Below are 26,273 nucleotides of genomic sequence, written 5' to 3'. Positions count from 1 at the left end.
GTGGAGTGCTCAGTGCCATGGAATACACAAATGCAAGCTGAATTGAGGAACCTACCTGGTATCATTTAGTGGAACAGCCAATGACTTGGTTTAGTTCCGTAAACTCTAATGTTCCTCTTTGTAGAGAAGGAGATGTTACTGAAAGTAACTTATGGAGCTTAGGTAGCACACTCATAAAATTGGATGCAGACCACTCTAAACCATACGGTGAGTATAATAATAAGCTTTACATCATGTTAACACATACTAGTTTTCAGCAAAATTGAACTGCATTCTCCTTTGAGTTTAATACATTACTTTCTATTCAATGCATTCTGTGGTAAGGTTGGGTACATAACTACTCAGGGTGGTTTGGACCTGTATAGATATTGCATGTAGAGTGCTCAGTGCAATGGGATATTCGAATGCATACTGAATTCATGAACCTACCTGGTAGAATTTAGAGTTGAATAGCCTTTCACTTGGTTTGGTTCTGCAAACGCCAATGTTCCACATTGTAGTAAAGGTAAGGTTACAGAAAGTAACCTCTGGAGCTTAGGTAGCACAGTCATAAAATTGGTTGCAGACTACTCTAAATCATATGGTGAGTATAATAATAAAGTTTACATCATGTTAGCATATACTCATTTTCAGCAATATTGAACTGTAGACACCATTGATTTGAATGCTTTACTTTCTATACTATGCACTTTGTGAGAAGGTTGTGAACATAACTACTCAGGGTGATTTGGAACTGTATAGCTATTGCATGTGGAGCGCTCAGTGCCATGGAATACACAAATGCAAGCTGAATTGAGGAACCTACCTGGTATCATTTAGTGGAACAGCCAATGACTTGGTTTAGTTCCGTAAACTCTAATGTTCCTCTTTGTAGAGAAGGAGATGTTACTGAAAGTAACGTTTGGATCTTAGGTAGCACACTCATAAAATTGGTTGCAGACTACTCTACATCATATGGTTAGTATAATAATAAAGTTTACATCATGTTAGCATATACTCGTTTTCAGCAATATTGAACTGTAGACACCATTGATTTGAATGCTTTACATTCTATACTATGCACTTTGTGATAAGGTTGTGAACATAACTATTCAGGGTGGTTTGGACCTGTATAGATATTGCATGTAGAGTGCTCAGTGCAATGGGATATTCGAATGCAAGCTGAATTCATGAACCTACCTGGTACAATTTAGAGTTGAATAGCCTTTCACTTGGTTTGGTTCTGCAAACGCCAATGTTCCACATTGTAGTAAAGGTAAGGTTACAGAAAGTAACCTCTGGAGCTTAGGTAGCGCACTCATAAAATTGGTTGCAGACTACTCTAAATCATATGGCGAGTATAATAATAAAGTTTACATCATGTTAGCATATATTTGTTTTCAGCAATATTGAACTGTAGACACCATTGATTTGAATGCTTTACTTTCTATACTATGCACTTTGTGATAAGGTTGTGAACATAACTACTCAGAGTGATTTGGAACTGTATAGATATTGCATGTGGAGTGCTCAGTGCCATGGAATACACAAATGCAAGCTGAATTGAGGAACCTACCTGGTATCATTTAGTGGAACAGCCAATGACTTGGTTTAGTTCCGTAAACTCTAATGTTCCTCTTTGTAGAGAAGGAGATGTTACTGAAAGTAACTTATGGAGCTTAGGTAGCACACTCATAAAATTGGATGCAGACCACTCTAAACCATACGGTGAGTATAATAATAAGCTTTACATCATGTTAACACATACTAGTTTTCAGCGAAATTGAACTGCATTCTCCTTTGAGTTTAATACATTACTTTCTATTCAATGCATTCTGTGGTAAGGTTGGGTACATAACTACTCAGGGTGGTTTGGACCTGTATAGATATTGCATGTAGAGTGCTCAGTGCAATGGGATATTCGAATGCATACTGAATTCATGAACCTACCTGGTAGAATTTAGAGTTGAATAGCCTTTCACTTGGTTTGGTTCTGCAAACGCCAATGTTCCACATTGTAGTAAAGGTAAGGTTACAGAAAGTAACCTCTGGAGCTTAGGTAGCACACTCATAAAATTGGTTGCAGACTACTCTAAATCATATGGTGAGTATAATAATAAAGTTTACATCATGTTAGCATATACTCATTTTCAGCAATATTGAACTGTAGACACCATTGATTTGAATGCTTTACTTTCTATACTATGCACTTTGTGATAAGGTTGTGAACATAACTACTCAGGGTGATTTGGAACTGTATAGATATTGCATGTGGAGTGCTCAGTGCCATGGAATACACAAATGCAAGCTGAATTGAGGAACCTACCTGGTATCATTTAGTGGAACAGCCAATGACTTGGTTTAGTTCCGTAAACTCTAATGTTCCTCTTTGTAGAGAAGGAGATATTACTGAAAGTAACTTATGGAGCTTAGGTAGCACACTCATAAAATTGGATGCAGACCACTCTAAACCATACGGTGAGTATAATAATAAGCTTTACATCATGTTAACACATACTAGTTTTCAGCAAAATTGAACTGCATTCTCCTTTGAGTTTAATACATTACTTTCTATTCAATGCATTCTGTGGTAAGGTTGGGTACATAACTACTCAGGGTGGTTTGGACCTGTATAGATATTGCATGTAGAGTGCTCAGTGCAATGGGATATTCGAATGCATACTGAATTCATGAACCTACCTGGTAGAATTTAGAGTTGAATAGCCTTTCACTTGGTTTGGTTCTGCAAACGCCAATGTTCCACATTGTAGTAAAGGTAAGGTTACAGAAAGTAACCTCTGGAGCTTAGGTAGCACACTCATAAAATTGGTTGCAGACTACTCTAAATCATATGGTGAGTATAATAATAAAGTTTACATCATGTTAGCATATACTCGTTTTCAGCAATATTGAACTGTAGACACCATTGATTTGAATGCTTTACTTTCTATACTATGCACTTTGTGAGAAGGTTGTGAACATAACTACTCAGGGTGATTTGGAACTGTATAGCTATTGCATGTGGAGCGCTCAGTGCCATGGAATACACAAATGCAAGCTGAATTGAGGAACCTACCTGGTATCATTTAGTGGAACAGCCAATGACTTGGTTTAGTTCCGTAAACTCTAATGTTCCTCTTTGTAGAGAAGGAGATGTTACTGAAAGTAACGTTTGGATCTTAGGTAGCACACTCATAAAATTGGTTGCAGACTACTCTACATCATATGGTTAGTATAATAATAAAGTTTACATCATGTTAGCATATACTCGTTTTCAGCAATATTGAACTGTAGACACCATTGATTTGAATGCTTTACATTCTATACTATGCACTTTGTGATAAGGTTGTGAACATAACTATTCAGGGTGGTTTGGACCTGTATAGATATTGCATGTAGAGTACTCAGTGCAATGGGATATTCGAATGCAAGCTGAATTCATGAACCTACCTGGTACAATTTAGAGTTGAATAGCCTTTCACTTGGTTTGGTTCTGCAAACGCCAATGTTCCACATTGTAGTAAAGGTAAGGTTACAGAAAGTAACCTCTGGAGCTTAGGTAGCACACTCATAAAATTGGTTGCAGACTACTCTAAATCATATGGCGAGTATAATAATAAAGTTTACATCATGTTAGCATATATTTGTTTTCAGCAATATTGAACTGTAGACACCATTGATTTGAATGCTTTACTTTCTATACTATGCACTTTGTGATAAGGTTGTGAACATAACTACTCAGAGTGATTTGGAACTGTATAGATATTGCATGTGGAGTGCTCAGTGCCATGGAATACACAAATGCAAGCTGAATTGAGGAACCTACCTGGTATCATTTAGTGGAACAGCCAATGACTTGGTTTAGTTCCGTAAACTCTAATGTTCCTCTTTGTAGAGAAGGAGATGTTACTGAAAGTAACTTATGGAGCTTAGGTAGCACACTCATAAAATTGGATGCAGACCACTCTAAACCATACGGTGAGTATAATAATAAGCTTTACATCATGTTAACACATACTAGTTTTCAGCGAAATTGAACTGCATTCTCCTTTGAGTTTAATACATTACTTTCTATTCAATGCATTCTGTGGTAAGGTTGGGTACATAACTACTCAGGGTGGTTTGGACCTGTATAGATATTGCATGTAGAGTGCTCAGTGCAATGGGATATTCGAATGCATACTGAATTCATGAACCTACCTGGTAGAATTTAGAGTTGAATAGCCTTTCACTTGGTTTGGTTCTGCAAACGCCAATGTTCCACATTGTAGTAAAGGTAAGGTTACAGAAAGTAACCTCTGGAGCTTAGGTAGCACACTCATAAAATTGGTTGCAGACTACTCTAAATCATATGGTGAGTATAATAATAAAGTTTACATCATGTTAGCATATACTCGTTTTCAGCAATATTGAACTGTAGACACCATTGATTTGAATGCTTTACATTCTATACTATGCACTTTGTGATAAGGTTGTGAACATAACTATTCAGGGTGGTTTGGACCTGTATAGATATTGCATGTAGAGTACTCAGTGCAATGGGATATTCGAATGCAAGCTGAATTCATGAACCTACCTGGTACAATTTAGAGTTGAATAGCCTTTCACTTGGTTTGGTTCTGCAAACGCCAATGTTCCACATTGTAGTAAAGGTAAGGTTACAGAAAGTAACCTCTGGAGCTTAGGTAGCACACTCATAAAATTGGTTGCAGACTACTCTAAATCATATGGCGAGTATAATAATAAAGTTTACATCATGTTAGCATATATTTGTTTTCAGCAATATTGAACTGTAGACACCATTGATTTGAATGCTTTACTTTCTATACTATGCACTTTGTGATAAGGTTGTGAACATAACTACTCAGAGTGATTTGGAACTGTATAGATATTGCATGTGGAGTGCTCAGTGCCATGGAATACACAAATGCAAGCTGAATTGAGGAACCTACCTGGTATCATTTAGTGGAACAGCCAATGACTTGGTTTAGTTCCGTAAACTCTAATGTTCCTCTTTGTAGAGAAGGAGATGTTACTGAAAGTAACTTATGGAGCTTAGGTAGCACACTCATAAAATTGGATGCAGACCACTCTAAACCATACGGTGAGTATAATAATAAGCTTTACATCATGTTAACACATACTAGTTTTCAGCGAAATTGAACTGCATTCTCCTTTGAGTTTAATACATTACTTTCTATTCAATGCATTCTGTGGTAAGGTTGGGTACATAACTACTCAGGGTGGTTTGGACCTGTATAGATATTGCATGTAGAGTGCTCAGTGCAATGGGATATTCGAATGCATACTGAATTCATGAACCTACCTGGTAGAATTTAGAGTTGAATAGCCTTTCACTTGGTTTGGTTCTGCAAACGCCAATGTTCCACATTGTAGTAAAGGTAAGGTTACAGAAAGTAACCTCTGGAGCTTAGGTAGCACACTCATAAAATTGGTTGCAGACTACTCTAAATCATATGGTGAGTATAATAATAAAGTTTACATCATGTTAGCATATACTCGTTTTCAGCAATATTGAACTGTAGACACCATTGATTTGAATGCTTTACTTTCTATACTATGCACTTTGTGAGAAGGTTGTGAACATAACTACTCAGGGTGATTTGGAACTGTATAGCTATTGCATGTGGAGCGCTCAGTGCCATGGAATACACAAATGCAAGCTGAATTGAGGAACCTACCTGGTATCATTTAGTGGAACAGCCAATGACTTGGTTTAGTTCCGTAAACTCTAATGTTCCTCTTTGTAGAGAAGGAGATGTTACTGAAAGTAACGTTTGGATCTTAGGTAGCACACTCATAAAATTGGTTGCAGACTACTCTACATCATATGGTTAGTATAATAATAAAGTTTACATCATGTTAGCATATACTCGTTTTCAGCAATATTGAACTGTAGACACCATTGATTTGAATGCTTTACATTCTATACTATGCACTTTGTGATAAGGTTGTGAACATAACTATTCAGGGTGGTTTGGACCTGTATAGATATTGCATGTAGAGTACTCAGTGCAATGGGATATTCGAATGCAAGCTGAATTCATGAACCTACCTGGTACAATTTAGAGTTGAATAGCCTTTCACTTGGTTTGGTTCTGCAAACGCCAATGTTCCACATTGTAGTAAAGGTAAGGTTACAGAAAGTAACCTCTGGAGCTTAGGTAGCACACTCATAAAATTGGTTGCAGACTACTCTAAATCATATGGCGAGTATAATAATAAAGTTTACATCATGTTAGCATATATTTGTTTTCAGCAATATTGAACTGTAGACACCATTGATTTGAATGCTTTACTTTCTATACTATGCACTTTGTGATAAGGTTGTGAACATAACTACTCAGAGTGATTTGGAACTGTATAGATATTGCATGTGGAGTGCTCAGTGCCATGGAATACACAAATGCAAGCTGAATTGAGGAACCTACCTGGTATCATTTAGTGGAACAGCCAATGACTTGGTTTAGTTCCGTAAACTCTAATGTTCCTCTTTGTAGAGAAGGAGATGTTACTGAAAGTAACTTATGGAGCTTAGGTAGCACACTCATAAAATTGGATGCAGACCACTCTAAACCATACGGTGAGTATAATAATAAGCTTTACATCATGTTAACACATACTAGTTTTCAGCAAAATTGAACTGCATTCTCCTTTGAGTTTAATACATTACTTTCTATTCAATGCATTCTGTGGTAAGGTTGGGTACATAACTACTCAGGGTGGTTTGGACCTGTATAGATATTGCATGTAGAGTGCTCAGTGCAATGGGATATTCGAATGCATACTGAATTCATGAACCTACCTGGTAGAATTTAGAGTTGAATAGCCTTTCACTTGGTTTGGTTCTGCAAACGCCAATGTTCCACATTGTAGTAAAGGTAAGGTTACAGAAAGTAACCTCTGGAGCTTAGGTAGCACACTCATAAAATTGGTTGCAGACTACTCTAAATCATATGGTGAGTATAATAATAAAGTTTACATCATGTTAGCATATACTCGTTTTCAGCAATATTGAACTGTAGACACCATTGATTTGAATGCTTTACATTCTATACTATGCACTTTGTGATAAGGTTGTGAACATAACTATTCAGGGTGGTTTGGACCTGTATAGATATTGCATGTAGAGTACTCAGTGCAATGGGATATTCGAATGCAAGCTGAATTCATGAACCTACCTGGTACAATTTAGAGTTGAATAGCCTTTCACTTGGTTTGGTTCTGCAAACGCCAATGTTCCACATTGTAGTAAAGGTAAGGTTACAGAAAGTAACCTCTGGAGCTTAGGTAGCACACTCATAAAATTGGTTGCAGACTACTCTAAATCATATGGCGAGTATAATAATAAAGTTTACATCATGTTAGCATATATTTGTTTTCAGCAATATTGAACTGTAGACACCATTGATTTGAATGCTTTACTTTCTATACTATGCACTTTGTGATAAGGTTGTGAACATAACTACTCAGAGTGATTTGGAACTGTATAGATATTGCATGTGGAGTGCTCAGTGCCATGGAATACACAAATGCAAGCTGAATTGAGGAACCTACCTGGTATCATTTAGTGGAACAGCCAATGACTTGGTTTAGTTCCGTAAACTCTAATGTTCCTCTTTGTAGAGAAGGAGATGTTACTGAAAGTAACTTATGGAGCTTAGGTAGCACACTCATAAAATTGGATGCAGACCACTCTAAACCATACGGTGAGTATAATAATAAGCTTTACATCATGTTAACACATACTAGTTTTCAGCGAAATTGAACTGCATTCTCCTTTGAGTTTAATACATTACTTTCTATTCAATGCATTCTGTGGTAAGGTTGGGTACATAACTACTCAGGGTGGTTTGGACCTGTATAGATATTGCATGTAGAGTGCTCAGTGCAATGGGATATTCGAATGCATACTGAATTCATGAACCTACCTGGTAGAATTTAGAGTTGAATAGCCTTTCACTTGGTTTGGTTCTGCAAACGCCAATGTTCCACATTGTAGTAAAGGTAAGGTTACAGAAAGTAACCTCTGGAGCTTAGGTAGCACACTCATAAAATTGGTTGCAGACTACTCTAAATCATATGGTGAGTATAATAATAAAGTTTACATCATGTTAGCATATACTCGTTTTCAGCAATATTGAACTGTAGACACCATTGATTTGAATGCTTTACTTTCTATACTATGCACTTTGTGAGAAGGTTGTGAACATAACTACTCAGGGTGATTTGGAACTGTATAGTTATTGCATGTGGAGCGCTCAGTGCCATGGAATACACAAATGCAAGCTGAATTGAGGAACCTACCTGGTAACATTTAGTGGAACAGCCAATGACTTGGTTTAGTTCCGTAAACTCTAATGTTCCTCTTTGTAGAGAAGGAGATGTTACTGAAAGTAACGTTTGGATCTTAGGTAGCACACTCATAAAATTGGTTGCAGACTACTCTAAATCATATGGTGTGTATAATAATAAGCTTTACATCATGTTAACCCATACTAGTTTTCAGCAAAATTGAACTGCATTCTCCTTTGAGTTGAATACATTACTTTCTATTCAATGAATTTGGTGATAACCTTGTGTACATAACTACTCAGGGTGATTTGGAACTGTATAGATATTGCATGTCGAGTGCTCAGTGCCATGGAACACTTCAATGCAAACTGAATTGAGGAACCTACCTGGGAACGTTTGGAGTGGAACTGCCAATGACTTGCTTTTGTACTGTAAGCACTAATATTTTACCTACCACATAACTTTTAGAGTGCTGCAGCCAAAGACTTGGTTTAGTTCTGTAAACGGTAATGTTCCACTGTGTAGAGAACGTGATGTTACTGAAAGTAACTTATGGAGCTTAGGTAGCACACTCATAAAATTGGTTGCAGACTACTCTAAATCATACGGTGAGTATAATAATAAGCTTTACATCATGTTAACACATACTAGTTTTCAGCGAAATTGAACTGCATACTCCTTTGAGTTTAATACATTACTTTCTATTCAATGTATTTTGTGATAACTTTGTGTACATAACAACTCAGGGTGATTTGGAACTGTTTAGATATTGCATGTTGAGTGCTTAGTGCCATGGAATACTCAAAAGCAAGCTGAATTCATGAACGTACCTGGTACAATTTAGAGTTGAATAGCCTTTCACTTGGTTTGGTTCTGCAAACGCCAATGTTCCACATTGTAGTAAAGTTAATTTTACAGAAAGTAACCTCTGGAGCTTAGGTAGCACACTCATAAAATTGGTTGCAGACTACTCTAAATCATATGGTGAGTATAATAATAAAGTTTACATCATGTTAGCATATATTCGTTTTCAGCAATATTGAACTGTAGACACCATTGATTTGAATGCTTTACTTTCTATACTATGCACTTTGTGATAAGGTTGTGAACATAACTATTCAGGGTGATTTGGAACTGTATAGATATTGCATGTGGAGTGCTCAGTGCCATCGAATACACAAATGCAAGCTGAATTGAGGAACCTACCTGGTATCAATTAGTGGAACAGCCAATTACTTGGTTTAGTTCCGTAAACTCTGATGTTCCTCTTTGTATAGAAGGAGATGTTACTGAAAATAACTTTTGGATCTTAGGTAGCACACTCATAAAATTGGTTGCAGACTGCTCTAAATCATATGGTATGTATAATAATAAGCTTTACATCATGTTAACACATACTAGTTTTCAGCGAAATTGAACTGCATTCTCCTTTGAGTTGAATACATTACTTTCTATTCAATGAATTTGGTGATAACCTTGTGTACATAACTACTCAGGGTGATTTGGAACTGTATAGATATTGCATGTAGAGTGCTCAGTGCCATGGAACACTTCAATGCAAGCTGAATTGAGGAACCTAACTGGTACTATTTAGAGTGGAAAAACCATTAACTTAGTTTAGTTCTGCAAACGCTAATGTTCCAAAGTGTAGAGAACATGATGATACTATAAGTAACTTCAGGAGCTTAGGAAGCACACAAATAAAATTGGCTGCAGACTACTCTAAATCATATGGTATAATAATGTTTAAATCTTGTTAACACATACTAGTTTGCCGCAAAATTGAACTGCATACTCCATTGAGTTGACTGCATTACTTGCGATGCAATGCATTTTGTGATAACGTTCTGTACATAACTACTCGGGCTGATATGGAGCTGTTTAGATATTGCATGTTGACTGCTTAGTTCCATGTAATACTCAAAAGCAAGCTGAATTCATGAACCTACCTGCTACAATTTAGAGTGCAACAGCCTTTGACTTGGTTTCCTTCTGCAAACGCTAATGTTCCTCTGTGTAGAGAAAGAGATGTTACTGAAAGTAACTTCTGGAGCTTAGGTAGCACACTCATAAAATTGGTTGCAGACTACGCTAAATCATATGGTGAGTATAATAATAAGGTTTACATCATGTTAGCACATACCGGTTTTCAGCAATATTGAACTGTACACTCCATTGAGTTGAATGCATTACTTTCTATTCAATGCAGTTTCTGATAAGGTTGTCTAAATAAATACTCAGAGTGAATTGAAACTGTTTAGATTTTGCATGTTGAGTGCTGCCTCCCTTGGAATACTGAAAAGCAAGCTGAATTCAGGAACCTAAGGGGTACAATTTAGAGTGAACAGCCATTTACTTGGTTTAGTTCTGTAAACTCTAATTTTCCACTGTGTGGAGAAAGAGATGTTACTGAAAGTAACTTCTGGAGCTTAGGTAGCACACTCATAAAATTGGTTGCAGACTACGCTAAATCATATGGTGAGTATAATAATAAGGTTTACGTCATGTTAGCACATACCGGTTTTCAGCAAAATTGAACTGCATACTCCATTGAGTTGAATGCATTGGTTTCTATTGAATGCATTTTGCCATAAGGTGGTGTACATAACTACTCAGTGTGATTTGGAACTGTATAGATATTGCATGTTGAGTGCTCATTGCCATGGAATACTCAGAAGCAAGCTGAGTTCATGAACCTACCTTGTGCAATATAGAGTGGAACAGCCATTGACTTGGTTAGGTTCTGCAAACGCTAATTTTCCACATTGTCAAAAAGGTAATGTTACGGCGAGTAACGTCTGGAACGTAGGTAGCACACTCATAAAATTGGTTGCAGACTACTCTAAGGCATATCGTGAGTATAATAATAAGCTTTATATCATTTTAGCACATACTAGTTTTCAGCAAAATTGAACTGGACAGAGCATTTGATTTGAAAGTTTCACTTTCTATTCAATGCATTTTGTGTTAAAATTTTGAACATAACTACTCAGGGTGGTTTGGACCTGTATAGAAATTGCATGTAGAGTACTCAGTGACATGGAATACTGAAAAGCAAGCTGAATTGAGGAATCTACCTGGTAAAATTTGGAGTGGAACTGCCACTGAGTTCCTTTTGTTTAGCAGACGCTATTGTTCTACTGTGTTGAGAACGTGATGTTACTAAAATTACATTCTGGAGCTTAGGTAACACACTCATACAATTGGTTGCAGACTACTCTAAATCATATGGTGAGTATAATAATAAGGTTTACATCATGTTAGCGCACTCTGGTTTTCAGCCATATTGAACTGTACACTCCTTTGAGTTGAATGCATTACTTTCTATACAATGCATTTTGTGATAAGGTTGTGAACATAACTTCTCAGGGTGATTTGGAACTGTATAGATATTGCATGAAGAGTGCTCAGTGTAATAGAATACTCAAAAGCAAGCAGAATAGAGAATCCTACCTGCTAACATTTGGAGTGGAACTGCCAATGAGTTCCTTTTGTTCTGCAAGCTGAATTTAGGAACCAACCTCGTATCATTTAGAGTGGAATAGCCAATGGCTTGGTTTAGTTTTGCAAACTCTAATGTTCCACAGTGTAGAGAACGAGATGTTACTGAAAGTAACTTCTGGAGCTTAGGTTGCACGCTCATTAAATTGGTTGCAGACTACTGTACATCCTATGGTGAGCATAATAATAAGGTTTACATCATGTAGCACATACAGGTTTTGAGCAATATTGAACTGGACACTCCATTGAGTTGAAAGCATTACTTTCCATTGAAAGCATTTTGTGATCAGTTTGTGTAGATAGATACTCAGGGTGATTTGGAATTGTATAGCTAATGCATGTAGAGTGCACAGTGCTATGGAATACTCAAATGCAAGCTGAATTTAGGAACCAACCTCGTATCATTTAGAGTGGAATAGCCAATGTCTTGGTTTAGTTTTGCGAACTCTAATGTTCCACAGTGTAGAGAACGAGATGTTACTGAAAGTAGCTTCTGAAGCTTAGGTAGCACACTCATAAAATTGGTTGCAAACTACTCTGAATCATACAGTGAGTATAATAATAAGATTTACATCATTAACATATTAGTTTTTAGCAAAATTGAACTTTACACTCCACTGGTTTTAAAGCATTACTTTCTATTCAATGCATTGTGATAAGATTGTGTACATAGCTACACAAAGTGATTTGGAACTGTATAGATATTGCATGTAGTGTTCTCAGTGCCATGGAATACTGCAATGCAAGCTGAATTGAGGAAGCTACCTGGTTTCATTTAGTGGAACAGCCAATGACTTGGTTTAGTTCAGTGAACTCCAATGTTCCTCTGTGTAGAGAAAGAGATGTTACTGAAAGTAATTTCTGGATCGTAGGTAGCACACTCATAAAATTGGTTGCAAACTACTCTAAATCATATGGTGAGTATAATAATAAGGTTTACATCATGTTAGCACATACTGGTTTTCTGCAAAATTGAACTGCATTCTCAATTGAGTTGCATCCATTACTTTCTATACTGCATTTTGTGATAAAGTTGTGAATATAACTACTCAGGGTGATTTGGAACTTTATAGATATTGCATGTAGAGTACTCAGTGCAATGGGATATTCGAATGCAAGCTGAATTCATGAACCTACCTGGTACAATTTAGAGTTGAATAGCCTTTCACTTGGTTTGGTTCTGCAAACGCTAATGTTCCACATTGTAGTAAAGGTAATGTTACAGAATGTAACCTCTGGAGCTCAGGTAGCACACTCATAAAATTGGTTGGAGACTACTCTAAATCATATGGTGAGTATAATAAGGTTTACATCATGTTAACACATACTAGTTTTCATCAAAATTGAACTGCATACTCCATTGAGTTGAATGCATTGGTTTCTATTGAATGCATTTTGCCATAAGGTGGTGTACATAACTACTCAGTGTGATTTGGAACTGTATAGATATTGCATGTTGAGTGCTCATTGCCATGGAATACTCAGAAGCAGGCTGAATTCATGAACCTACCTTGTACAATATAGAGTGGAACAGCCTTTGATTTGGTTAGGTTCTGCAAACGCTAATTTTCCACATTGTAAAAAAGGTAATGTTACAGAGAGTAACTTCTGGAACGTAGGTAGCACACTCTTAAAATTGGTTGCAGACTACTCTAAGTCATATCATGAGTATAATAATAAGGTTTACATCATATTAACACATATTAGTTTTCAGCAAAATTGAACTGCATACTCCATTGAGTTGAATGCATTACTTTCTATTCAATGCAGTTCTGATAATATTGTCTAAATAACGACTCAGCGTGATTTGAAACTGTATTAACTCAATTAATGGAACGGCTAATGACGGTTTTGTTCTCTAAACTGTAATGATCCACTGTGAAGTGAAAGAGATGTTACTGAAATTAAATTCTGGAGCTTAGGTAGCAAACTCATAAAATTGGTTGTAGACTACTCTAAATCATATAGTGAGGATAATAATGTTTACAGCATGGTAACACATACTAGTTTTCAGCAAAATTGAACTGTATACTCCATTGAGTTGAATGCATTACTTTCTATTCAATGCATTTTGTGATAAGGTTGTGTACATAACTACTCAGGGTGATTTGGAACTGTTTAGCTATTGCATGTTGAGTACTCAGTGCCATGGAATACTGAAATGCAAGCTGAATTTAGCAACCAATCTGGTATCATTTAGAATGGAACAGCCAATGACTTGGTTTAGTTCTGTAAACTCTAATGTTCCACCGTGTAGAGAACAAGCTGTTACTGAAAGTAACTTTTGGATCTTAGTTAGCACACTCATAAAATTGGTTGCAGACTACTCTAAATCATATGGTGAATATAATAATAATGTTTAGATTTTGTTAACACATACTAGTTTTCCTCAAAGTTGAACTGCATACTCCATTGAGTTGAATGCATTACTTTCGATGCAATACATTTTGTGAGAACGTTCTGTACATAACTACTCGGGGTGATATGGAACTGTTTAGATATTGCATGTAGAGTGCTCAGTGCCATGGAATACTCAAAAGCAAGCTGAACTCATGAACCTACCTGGTACAATTTAGAGTGGAACAGCCTTTGACTTGCTTTGGTTCCTTAAGCGCTAATATTTTACTGTGTAGAGAACGTGATGTTACGTAAAGTAACTTCTGCAGCTTAGGTAGAACACTCATAAAATTGGTTGCAGACTACTCTAAATCATATGGTGAGTATAATAATAAGGTTTACATCATGTTAGCACATACTGGTTTTCAGCAATATTGAAATTTACACTCCATTGAGTAGAATGCATTTCTTCCTATGCAATGCATTTTATGATAAGCTTGTGTACATAACTACTCAGCGTGATTTGGAACTGTATAGATATTGCACGTACAGTGCTCAGTGCCATGGAATACTCAAAAGCAAGCTGAACTCATGAACCTAACTGGTACAATTTAGAGTGGAACAGCGATTGACTGAGTTTAGTTCTGCAAACGCTAATGGTCCTCACTGTAGAGAACGTGATGTTACTGAAAGTAACTTCAGGAGCTTAGGTAGCACATTCATAAACTTGGTTGCAGACTACTCTAAAACATATAGGAAGCAAAATAATAAGTTTTACATCAGGTTAGCAGTGTAGTTTTCAGCAAAATTGAACTGTACACTCCATCGATCTGAATGCATTACTTCCTTTTCAATGCATTTTGACTTAAGGATGTGTACATTACTACTGTTGGTAATTTGGAACTCAATAGATATTGCATGTAGAGTACTCAGTGCCAGGGAATACTCGAAAGCATGCTGAATTCAGGAACCTACCTCATAACATTGGAGTGGAACAGCCAATGACTTGGTTTAGTTCTGTAAACGGTAATGTTCTACTATGTAGAAAAGGTGATTCTACTGAAAGTAACTTCACGAACTTTGGGAGCACACACACAAACTTGGTTGCATACTACTCTAAATCATATGGGAAGCTAAATAATAAGGTTTACAGCAGGTTAGCACAGAGTCTTTTTCAGCAAAATTGAACTGTCCACTCCATTGATCTGAATGCATGACTTTCTATTCAATGCATTTTGTGTTAAGGATGTGTACATAACTACTCAGGTGGATTTTGAGCTGTACAGATGTTGCATGTAGAGTAGTCAGTGCCTTGGAATACTCCAAAGCAAGCTGAATTCAGGAACCTACCGCATAACTTTTAGAGTGCTACAGCCAAAGACTTGGTTTAGTTCTGTAAACGGTAATGTTCCACTGTGTAGAAAAGGTGATGTTATTGAAAGTAACATCTGGAGCTTTGGTAGCACACTCATAAAATTGGTGGCAGACTACTCTAAATCGTATGGTGAGTAAAATGATAAGCTTTACATGACGTTAGCACATACTAGTTTTCAGCAAAGTTCAACTGTACACTCCATTGAGTTGAATGCATTACTTTCTATTCAATGCATTTTGACTTAAGGATGTGTACATTACTACTGTTGGTAATTTGGAACTCAATAGATATTGCATGTAGAGTACTCAGTGCCAGGAAATACTCAAAAGCAAGCTGAATTCCTGGTATCATTTAGTGAAACAGCCAATGACTTGGTTTAGCTCCGTAAACTCTCTTTGTAGAGAAAGAGATGTTACTGAAAGTAACTTCCGGATGTTAGGTAGCACACTCACAAAATTGGTTGCAGACTACTCTAAATCATATGGTGAGTATAATAATAAGCTTCACATCATGTTAGCACATGCCATAAAATTGGTGGCAGACTACTCTAAATCGTATGGTGAGTAAAATAATAAGCTTTACATGACGTTAGCACATACTAGTTTTCAGCAAAATTCAACTGTACACTCCATTGAGTTGAATGCATTACTTTCTATTCAATGCATTTTGACTTAAGGATGTGTACATTACCACTGTTGGTAATTTGGAACTCAATAGATATTGTAGAAAAGGTGTAGAAAAGGTGATGTTATTGAAAGTAACTTCTGGAGCTTTGGTAGCACACTCATAAAATTGGTTGCAGACTACTCTAAATCATATGGTGTGTATAATAATAAGCTTTACATCATGTTAACACATACTAGTTATCAGCAAAATTGAACTGTACACTCCATTGAGTTGAATGCATTACTTTCTATTCAATGCATTCTGTGGTAACGTTTTGTACATAACTACTCAGGGTGATTTGGAACTGTATAGATATTGCATGTAGAGTGCTCAGTGCCATGGAACACTTCAATGCAAGCTGAATTGAGGAACCTACCTGGGAACGTTTGGAGTGGAACTGCCAATGACTTGCTTTTGTACTGTAAGCACTAATATTTTACTTACCGCATAAATTTAAGAGTGCTGCAGCCAAAGACTTGGTTTAGTTCTGTAAACGGTAATGTTCCACTGTGTAGAGAACGTGATGTTACTGAAAGTAAATTATGGAGCTTAGGTAGCACACTCATAAAATTGGTTGCAGACTACTCTAAATCATACGGTGAGTATAATAATAAGCTTTACATCATGTTAGCAGATACTGGTTTTCAGTAAAGTTGAACTGGACAGAGCATTTGATTTGAAAGTTTCACTTTCAATTCAAAGCATTTTGTGATACAATTGTGAACATAACTACTCAGGGTGGTTTGGAACTGTATAGATATTGCATGTAGAGTACTCAGTGCAATGGGATATTCGAATGCAAGCTGAATTCATGAACCTACCTGGTACAATTTAGAGTTGAATAGCCTTTCACTTGGTTTGGTTCTGCAAACGCTAATGTTCCACATTGCAGTAAAGGTAATGTTACAGAATGTAACCTCTGGAGCTTAGGTAGCACACTCATCAAATTGGTTGCAGACTACTCTACATCCTATGGTGAGCATAATAATAAGGTTTACATCATGTTAGCACATACTGGTTTTCAGCAATATTGAACTGTACACTCCATTGATTTGAAAGCATTACTTTCTATACTATGCATTTTGTGATAGGTTTGTGAGCATAACTACTCAGGATGATTTGGAACAGTATAGATATTGCATGTAGAGTGCTCAGAGCCATGGAATACTCAAATGCAAGCTGAATTGAGTAATCTACCTCGTATCATTTAGTGGAACAGCGAATGACTTTGTTTAGTTCTGTGAACTCTAATGTTCCTCTGTGGAGGGAAAGAGATGTTACTGAAAGTAACTTCTGGAGCTTAGGTAGCACACTCATAAAATTGGTTGCAGACTACTCTAAATCATATGGTGAGTATAATAATAAGCTTCACATCATGTTAGCAGATACTGGTTTTCAGTAAAGTTGAACTGGACAGAGCATTTGATTTGAAAGTTTCACTTTCAATTCAAAGCATTTTGTGATACAATTGTGAACATAACTACTCAGGGTGGTTTGGAACTGTATAGATATTGCATGTAGAGTACTCAGTGCAATGGGATATTCGAATGCAAGCTGAATTCATGAACCTACCTGGTACAATTTAGAGTTGAATAGCCTTTCACTTGGTTTGGTTCTGCAAACGCTAATGTTCCACATTGTAGTAAAGGTAATGTTACAGAATGTAACCTCTGGAGCTTAGGTATCACACTCATCAAATTGGTTGCAGACTACTCTACATCCTATGGTGAGCATAATAATAAGGTTTACATCATGTTAGCACATACTGGTTTTTAGCAATATTGAACTGTACACTCAATTGATTTGAAAGCATTACTTTCTATACTATGCATTTTGTGATAGGTTTGTGAGCATAACTACTCAGGATGATTTGGAACAGTATAGATATTGCATGTAGAGTGCTCAGAGCCATGGAATACTCAAATGCAAGCTGAATTGAGGAATCTACCTCGTATCATTTAGTGGAACAGCGAATGACTTTGTTTAGTTCTGTGAACTCTAATGTTCCTCTGTGGAGGGAAAGAGATGTTACTGAAAGTAACTTCTGGAGCTTAGGTAGCACACTCATAAAATTGGTTGCAGACTACTCTACATCCTATGGTGAGCATAATAATAAGGTTTATATCATGTTAGCACAAACAGGTTTTCTGCAATATTGAACTGTACACTCCATTGATTTGAAAGCATTACTTTCTATACTATGCATTTTGTGATAGGTTTGTGAGCATAACTATTCAGGGTGATTTGGAACAGTATAGATATTGCATGTAGAGTGCTCAGTACCATGGAATACTCAAATGCAAGCTGAATTGAGGAATCTACCTGGTATCATTTAGTGGAACAGCGAATGACTTGGTTTAGTTCTGTAAACTCTAATGTTCCTCATTGTAGAGAAGGAGATGTTACTGAAAGTAACTTTTGGATCTTAGGTAGCACACTCATAAAATTGGTTGCAGACTACTCTAAATCATATGGTGAGTATAATAATAAGCTTTGCATCATGTTAACACATACTTGTTTTCAGCAAAATTGAACTGCATTCTCCTTTGAGTTGAATACATTACTTTCTATTCAATGAATTTTGTGATAACCTTGTGTACATAACTACTCAGGGTGATTTGGAACTGTATAGATATTGCATGTAGAGTGCTCAGTGCCATGGAACACTTCAATGCAAGCTGAATTGAGGAACCTACCTGGGAACGTTTAGAGTGGAACTGCCAATGACTTGCTTTTGTACTGTAAGCACTAATATTTTACCTACCGCATAACTTTTAGAGTGCTGCAGCCAAAGACTTGGTTCAGTTCTGTAAACGGTAATGTTCCACTGTGTAGAGAACGTGATGTTACTGAAAGTAACTTATGGAGCTTAGGTAGCACACTCATAAAATTGGTTGCAGACTACTCTAAATCATACGGTGAGTATAATAATAAGCTTTACATCATGTTAGCACTTCCTAGTTTTCAGCAAAATTGAACTGCATTCTCCTTTGAGTTGAATACATTACTTTCTATTCAATGAATTTTGTGATAACTTTGTGTACATAACAACTCAGGGTGATTTGGAACTGTTTAGATATTGCATGTTGAGTGCTTAGTGCCATGGAATACTCAAAAGCAAGCTGAATTCGTGAACGTACCTGGAAGAATTTAGAGTGCAACAACCTTTGACTTGGTTTGGTTCTGTAAACTCTAATGTTCGACTGTGAAGAGAACGAATTGTTACTGAAAGTATCTTTGGAGCTTAGGTAGCACACTCATTAAATGGGTTGCAGACTACACTGAATCATTTGGTGAGTATAAAAATCAGGTTGACATTGTTAACTTCTTAGCTTTCAGCGAAATTGAACTTTACACTCGATTGAGTTGAAAGCATTAGATTCTATTCAATGCATTTTGTGATAAGCTTGTGTACATAGCTTCTCAGCGTGATTTGGAACTGTATAGATATGGCACAGAGAACGCTCAGTGCCATGGAATACTCAAATGTAAGCTGAATTCAGGAACCTAACTGGTACTATTTAGAGTGGAACAACCATTAACTTGGTTTAGTTCTTCAAACGCTAATGTTCCAAAGTGTAGAGAACATGATGATACTATAAGTAACTTCAGAAGCTTAGGAAGCACACAAATAAAATTGGCTGCAGACTACTCTAAATCATATGGTATCATAATAATGTTTACATCTTGTTACCTCATACCAGTTTGCCACAAAATTGAACTGCGTACTCCATTGAGTTGAATGCATTACTTTCGATGCAATGCAATTTGTGATAACGTTCTGTACATAACTACTCGGGCTGATATGGAGCTGTTTAGATATTGCATGTTGATTGCTTAGTGCCGTGGAATAGACAAAAGCAAGCTGAATTCATGAACCTACCTGGTACAATTTAGAGTGGAACAGCCTTTGACTTGGTTTTGTTCTGCAAACGCTTATGTTGCACTCTCTAGAGAAAGAGATGTTACTGAAAGTAACTTCTGGAGCTTTGGTAGCAAACTCATAAAATTGGTTGCAGACTACTGTAAATCATCTGGTGAGTATAATAAGAAGGTTATACATCATGTTAGCACATACTGGTTTTCAGCAATATTGACTTGTACACTCCATTGAGTTGAATGCATTACTTTCTGTACAATGCATTTTGTGATAAGGTTTTGAACACAACTACTCAGGGTGATTTGAAACTGTATAGATATTGCATGTAGAGTGCTCAATGCCATGGAATACTCCAATTCAAGCTGAATTGAGGAACCTACCTGGTATCATTTAGTGGAACAGACAATGACTTGGTTTAGTTCTGTAAACGGTAATGTTCCACCGTGTAGAGAACAAGCTGTTACTGAAAGTAACTTTTGGATCTTAGTTAGCACACTCATAAAATTGGTTGCAGACTACTCTAAATCATATGGTGAGTATAATAATAAAGTTTACATCATGTTAGCATATATTCGTTTTCAGCAATATTGAACTGTAGACACCATTGATTTGAATGCTTTACTTTCTATACTATGCACTTTGTGATAAGGTTGTGAACATAACTATTCAGGGTGATTTGGAACTGTATAGATATTGCATGTGGAGTGCTCAGTGCCATCGAATACACAAATGCAAGCTGAATTGAGGAACCTACCTGGTATCAATTAGTGGAACAGCCAATTACTTGGTTTAGTTCCGTAAACTCTGATGTTCCTCTTTGTATAGAAGGAGATGTTACTGAAAATAACTTTTGGATCTTAGGTAGCACACTCATTAAATGGGTTGCAGACTACACTGAATCATATGGTGAGTATTAAAATCAGGTTGACATTGTTAACTTCTTAGCTTTCAGCAAAATGGAACTTTACACTCCATTGAGTTGAAAGCATTAGATTCTATTCAATGCATTTTGTGATAAGCTTGTGTACATAGCTACTCAGCGTGATTTGGAACTGTATTGATATTGCACATAGAGCGCTCAGTGCCATGGAATACTCAAATGCAAGCTGAATTCAGGAGCCTAACTGGTACCATTTAGAGTGGAACAACCATTAACTTGGTTTAGTCCTGCAAACGTTAATGTTCCAAATTGTAGAGAACATGATGATACTGAAAGTAACTTCAGGAGCTTAGGTAGCACACAAATAAAATTGGCTGCAGACTACTCTAAATCATATGGTATAATAATAATGTTTACATCTTGTTAACACATACTAGTTTGCCACAAAATTGAACTGCGTACTCCATTGAGTTGAATGCATTACTTTCGATGCAATGCATTTTGTGATAACGTTCTGTACATAACTACTCGGGCTGATTTGGAGCTGATAAGATATTGCATGTTGAGTGCTTAGTGCCATGGAATACTCAAAAGCAAGCTGAATTCATGAACCTACCTGCTACAATTTAGAGTGCAACAGCCTTTGACTTGGTTTCCTTCTGCAAACGCTAATGTTCCTCTGTGTAGAGAAAGAGATGTTACTGAGTGACTTCTGGAGCTTAGGTAGCACACTCATAAAATTGGTTGCAGACTACTCTAAGTCATATCATGTATAATAATGTTTACATCATATTAACACATACTAGTTTTCAGCAAAATTGAACTGCATTATCCATTGAGTTGAATGCTATTCAATGCAGTTCTATTCTATTCAATGCAGTTCTGATAATATTGTCTAAATAACTACTCAGCGTGATTTGAAACTGTATTAACTCAATTAGTGGAACGGCTAATGACTTGGTTTTGTTCTCTAAACTGTAATGATCCACTGTGAAGAGAAAGAGATGTTACTGAAATTAAAATCTGGAGCTTCGGTAGCAAACTCATAAAATTGGTTGCGGACTACACTAAATCATATAGTGAGTATAATAATGTTTACAGCATGGTAACACATACTAGTTTTCAGCAAAATTGAACTGTATACTCCATTGAGTTGAATGCATTACTTTCTATTCAATGCATTTTGTGATAAGGTTGTGAACATAACAACTCAGGGTGTTTGAAACAGTAGAGATATTCCATGTAGAGTGCTCAGTGCCATGGAATACTCCATTGAAAGCTGAATTGAGGAACCTACCTGGTAACATTTGGACTGGAACTGCCAATGACTTGCTTTGGTTATGTAAGCGTTAATGTTCCACTGTGTAGAGAACATGATGTTACTGAAAGTAACTCCTGGAGCTTAGGTAGCACACTCATAAAATTGTTTGCAGACAACTCTAAATCATATGCGGAGTATAATAGTAAGGTTTACAGCAATATTGAACTGTACACTCCTTTGAGTTGAATGCATTACTTTCTATACAATGCATTTTGTGATAAGGTTGTGAACGTAACTACTCAGGGTGATTTGGAGCTGTATAGATATTCCATTTTGAGTGCTCAGTGTCATGGAATATTCAAAAGCTAGCTGAATTCATGAACCTACCTGGTACAATTTAGAGTGGAACAGCCTTTGACTTGGTTTGGTTCTGCAAACGCTAATATTCCACATTGTAGTAAATGTAATATTACTGAAAGTAACTTCTGGAGCTTAGGTAGCACACTCATAAAATTGGTTGCAGACTACGCTAAATCATATGGTGAGTATAATAATAAGGTTTCCATGATGTTAGCACATACCGGTTTTCAGCAATATTGAACTGTACACTCCATTGAGTTGAATGCATTACTTTCTATTCAATGCAGTTTCTGATAAGGTTGTCTAAATAAATACTCAGAGTGAATTGAAACTGTTTAGATTTTGCATGTTGAGTGCTGCCTCCCTTGGAATACTGAAAAGCAAGCTGAATTCAGGAACCTGAGGGGTACAATTTACAGTGAACAGCCATTTACTTGGTTTAGTTCTGTAAACTCTAATTTTCCACTGTGTAGAGAAAGAGATGTTACTGAAATTAATTTCTGGAGCTTAGGTAGCACACTCATAAATTTGGTTGCAGACTACACTAAATCATATGGTGAGTATAATAAAGTTTACATCATGTTAACACATACTAGTTTTCAGCAAAATTGAACTGCATACTGCATTGAGTTGAATGCATTGGTTTCTATTGAATGCATTTTGCCATAAGGTGGTGTACATAACTACTCAGTGTGATTTGGAACTGTATAGATATTGCATGTTGAGTGCTCATTGCCATGGAATACTCAGAAGCAAGCTGAATTCATGAACCTACCTTGTACAATATAGAGTGGAACAGCCATTGCCTTGGTTAGGTTATGCAAACGCTAATTTTCCACATTGTCAAAAAGGTAATGTTACGGAGAGTAACTTCTGGAACGTAGGTAGCACACTCATAAAATTGGTTGCAGACTACTCTAAGTCATATCGTGTATAATAATGTTTACATCATATTAACACATACTAGTTTTCAGCAAAATTGAACTGCATACTCCATTGAGTTGAATGCTATTCAATGCAGTTCTATTCTATTCAATGCAGTTCTGATAATATTGTCTAAATAACTACTCAGCGTGATTTGAAACTGTATTAACTCAAATAGTGGAACGGCTAATGACTTGGTTTTGTTCTCTAAACTGTAATGATCCACTGTGAAGAGAAAGAGATGTTACTGAAATTAAATTCTGGAGCTTAGGTAGCAAACTCATAAAATTGGTTGTAGACTACTCTAAATCATATAGTGAGTATAATAATGTTTACAGCATGGTAACACATACTAGTTTTCAGCAAAATTGAACTGTATACTCCATTGAGTTGAATGCATTAATTTCTATTCAATGCAATTTGTGATAAGGTTGTGTACATAACTACTCAGGGTGATTTGGAACTGTTTAGCTATTGCATGTTGAGTACTCAGTGCCATGGAATACTGAAATGCAAGCTGAATTTAGCAACCAATCTGGTATCATTGAGAATGGAACAGCCAATGACTTGGTTTAGTTCTGTAAACTCTAATGTTCCACCGTGTAGAGAACAAGCTGTTATTGAAAGTAACTTTTGGATCTTAGTTAGCACACTCATAAAATTGGTTGCAGACTACTCTAAATCATATGGTGAGTATAATAATGAGCTTTACATCATGTTAACACATACTAGTTTTCAGCAAAATTGAACTGCATTCTCCTTTGAGTTGAATACATTACTTTCTATTCAATGCATTTTGTGATAACGTTCTGTACATAACTACTCGGGCTGATTTGGAGCTGATAAGATATTGCATGTTGAGTGCTTAGTGCCATGGAATACTCAAAAGCAAGCTGAATTCATGAACGTACCTGGTACAATTTACAGTGCAACAACCTTTGACTTGGTTTGGTTCTGTAAACTCTAATGTTCGACTGTGAAGAGAACGAGATGTTACTGAAAGTATCTTTGGAGCTTAGGTAGCACACTCATTAAATGGGTTGCAGACTACACTGAATCATATGGTCAGTATTAAAATCAGGTTGACATTGTTAACTTCTTAGCTTTCAGCAAAATGGGGCTTTACACTCCATTGAGTTGAAAGCATTAGATTCTATTCAATGCATTTTCTGATAAGCTTGTGTACATAGCTACTCAGCGTGATTTGGAATTGTATTGATATTGCACATAGAGCGCTCAGTGCCATGGAATACTCAAATGCAAGCTGAATTCAGGAACCTAACTGGTACCATTTAGAGTGGAACAACCATTAACTTGGTTTAGTTCTGCAAACGTTAATGTTCCAAATTGTAGAGAACATGATGGTACTGAAAGTAACTTCAGGAGCTTAGGTAGCACACAAATAAAATTGGCTGCAGACTACTCTAAATCATATGGTATCATAATAATGTTTACATCTTGTTAACACATACTAGTTTGCCATAAAATTGAACTGCGTACTCCATTGAGTTGAATGCATTACTTTCGATGCAATGCATTTTGTGATAACGTTCTGTACATAACTACTCGGGCTGATTTGGAGCTGATAAGATATTGCCTGTTGAGTGCTTAGTGCCATGGAATACTCAAAGGCAAGCTGAATTCATGAACCTACCTGCTACAATTTAGAGTGCAACAGCCTTTGCCTTGGTTTCCTTCTGCAAACGCTAATGTTCCTCTGCGTAGAGAAAGAGATGTTACTGAAAGTAACTTCTGGAGCATAGGTAGCACACTCATAAAATTGGTTGCAGACTACACTAAATCATATTGTGAGTATAATAATAAGGTTTACATCATGTTAGCACATACTGGGTTTCAGCAATATTGAAGTGTACACTCCTTTGAGTTGAATGCATTACTTTCTATACAATGCACTTTGTGATAAGGTTGTGAACATAACAACTCAGGGTGTTTGAAACAGTAGAGATATTCCATGTAGAGTGCTCAGTGCCATGGAATACTCCATTGCAAGCTGAATTGAGGAACCTACCTGGTAACATTTGGACTGGAACTGCGAATGACTTGCTTTGGTTATGTAAGCGTTAATGTTCCACTGTGTAGAGAACATGATGTTACTGAAAGTAACTCCTGGAGCTTAGGTAGCACACTCATAAAATTGTTTGCAGACAACTCTAAATCATATGCGGAGTATAATAGTAAGGTTTACAGCAATATTGAACTGTACACTCCTTTGAGTTGAATGCATTACTTTCTATACAATGCATTTTGTGATAAGGTTGTGAACGTAACTACTCAGGGTGATTTGGAGCTGTATAGATATTCCATTTTGAGTGCTCAGAGTCATGGAATATTCAAAAGCAAGCTGAATTCATGAACCTACCTGGTACAATTTAGAGTGGAACAGCCTTTGACTTGGTTTGGTTCTGCAAACGCTAATATTCCACATTGTAGTAAATGTAATATTACTGAAAGTAACTTCTGGAGCTTAGGTAGCACACTCATAAAATTGGTTGCAGACTACGCTAAACCATATGGTGAGTATAATAATAAGGTTTCCATTATGTTAGCACATACCGGTTTTCAGCAATATTGAACTGTACACTCCATTGAGTTGAATGCATTACTTTCTATTCAATGCAGTTTCTGATAAGGTTGTCTAAATAAATACTCAGAGTGAATTGAAACTGTTTAGATTTTGCATGTTGAGTGCTGCCTCCCTTGGAATACTGAAAAGCAAGCTGAATTCAGGAACCTGAGGGGTACAATTTAGAGTGAACAGCCATTTACTTGGTTT

This window comes from Hypanus sabinus, chromosome 20 (assembly GCF_030144855.1).
Source record: "Hypanus sabinus isolate sHypSab1 chromosome 20, sHypSab1.hap1, whole genome shotgun sequence".
Classification (NCBI taxonomy): Eukaryota; Metazoa; Chordata; class Chondrichthyes; order Myliobatiformes; family Dasyatidae; genus Hypanus; species Hypanus sabinus.
Note: the sequence above shows the minus strand (reverse complement) of the source record.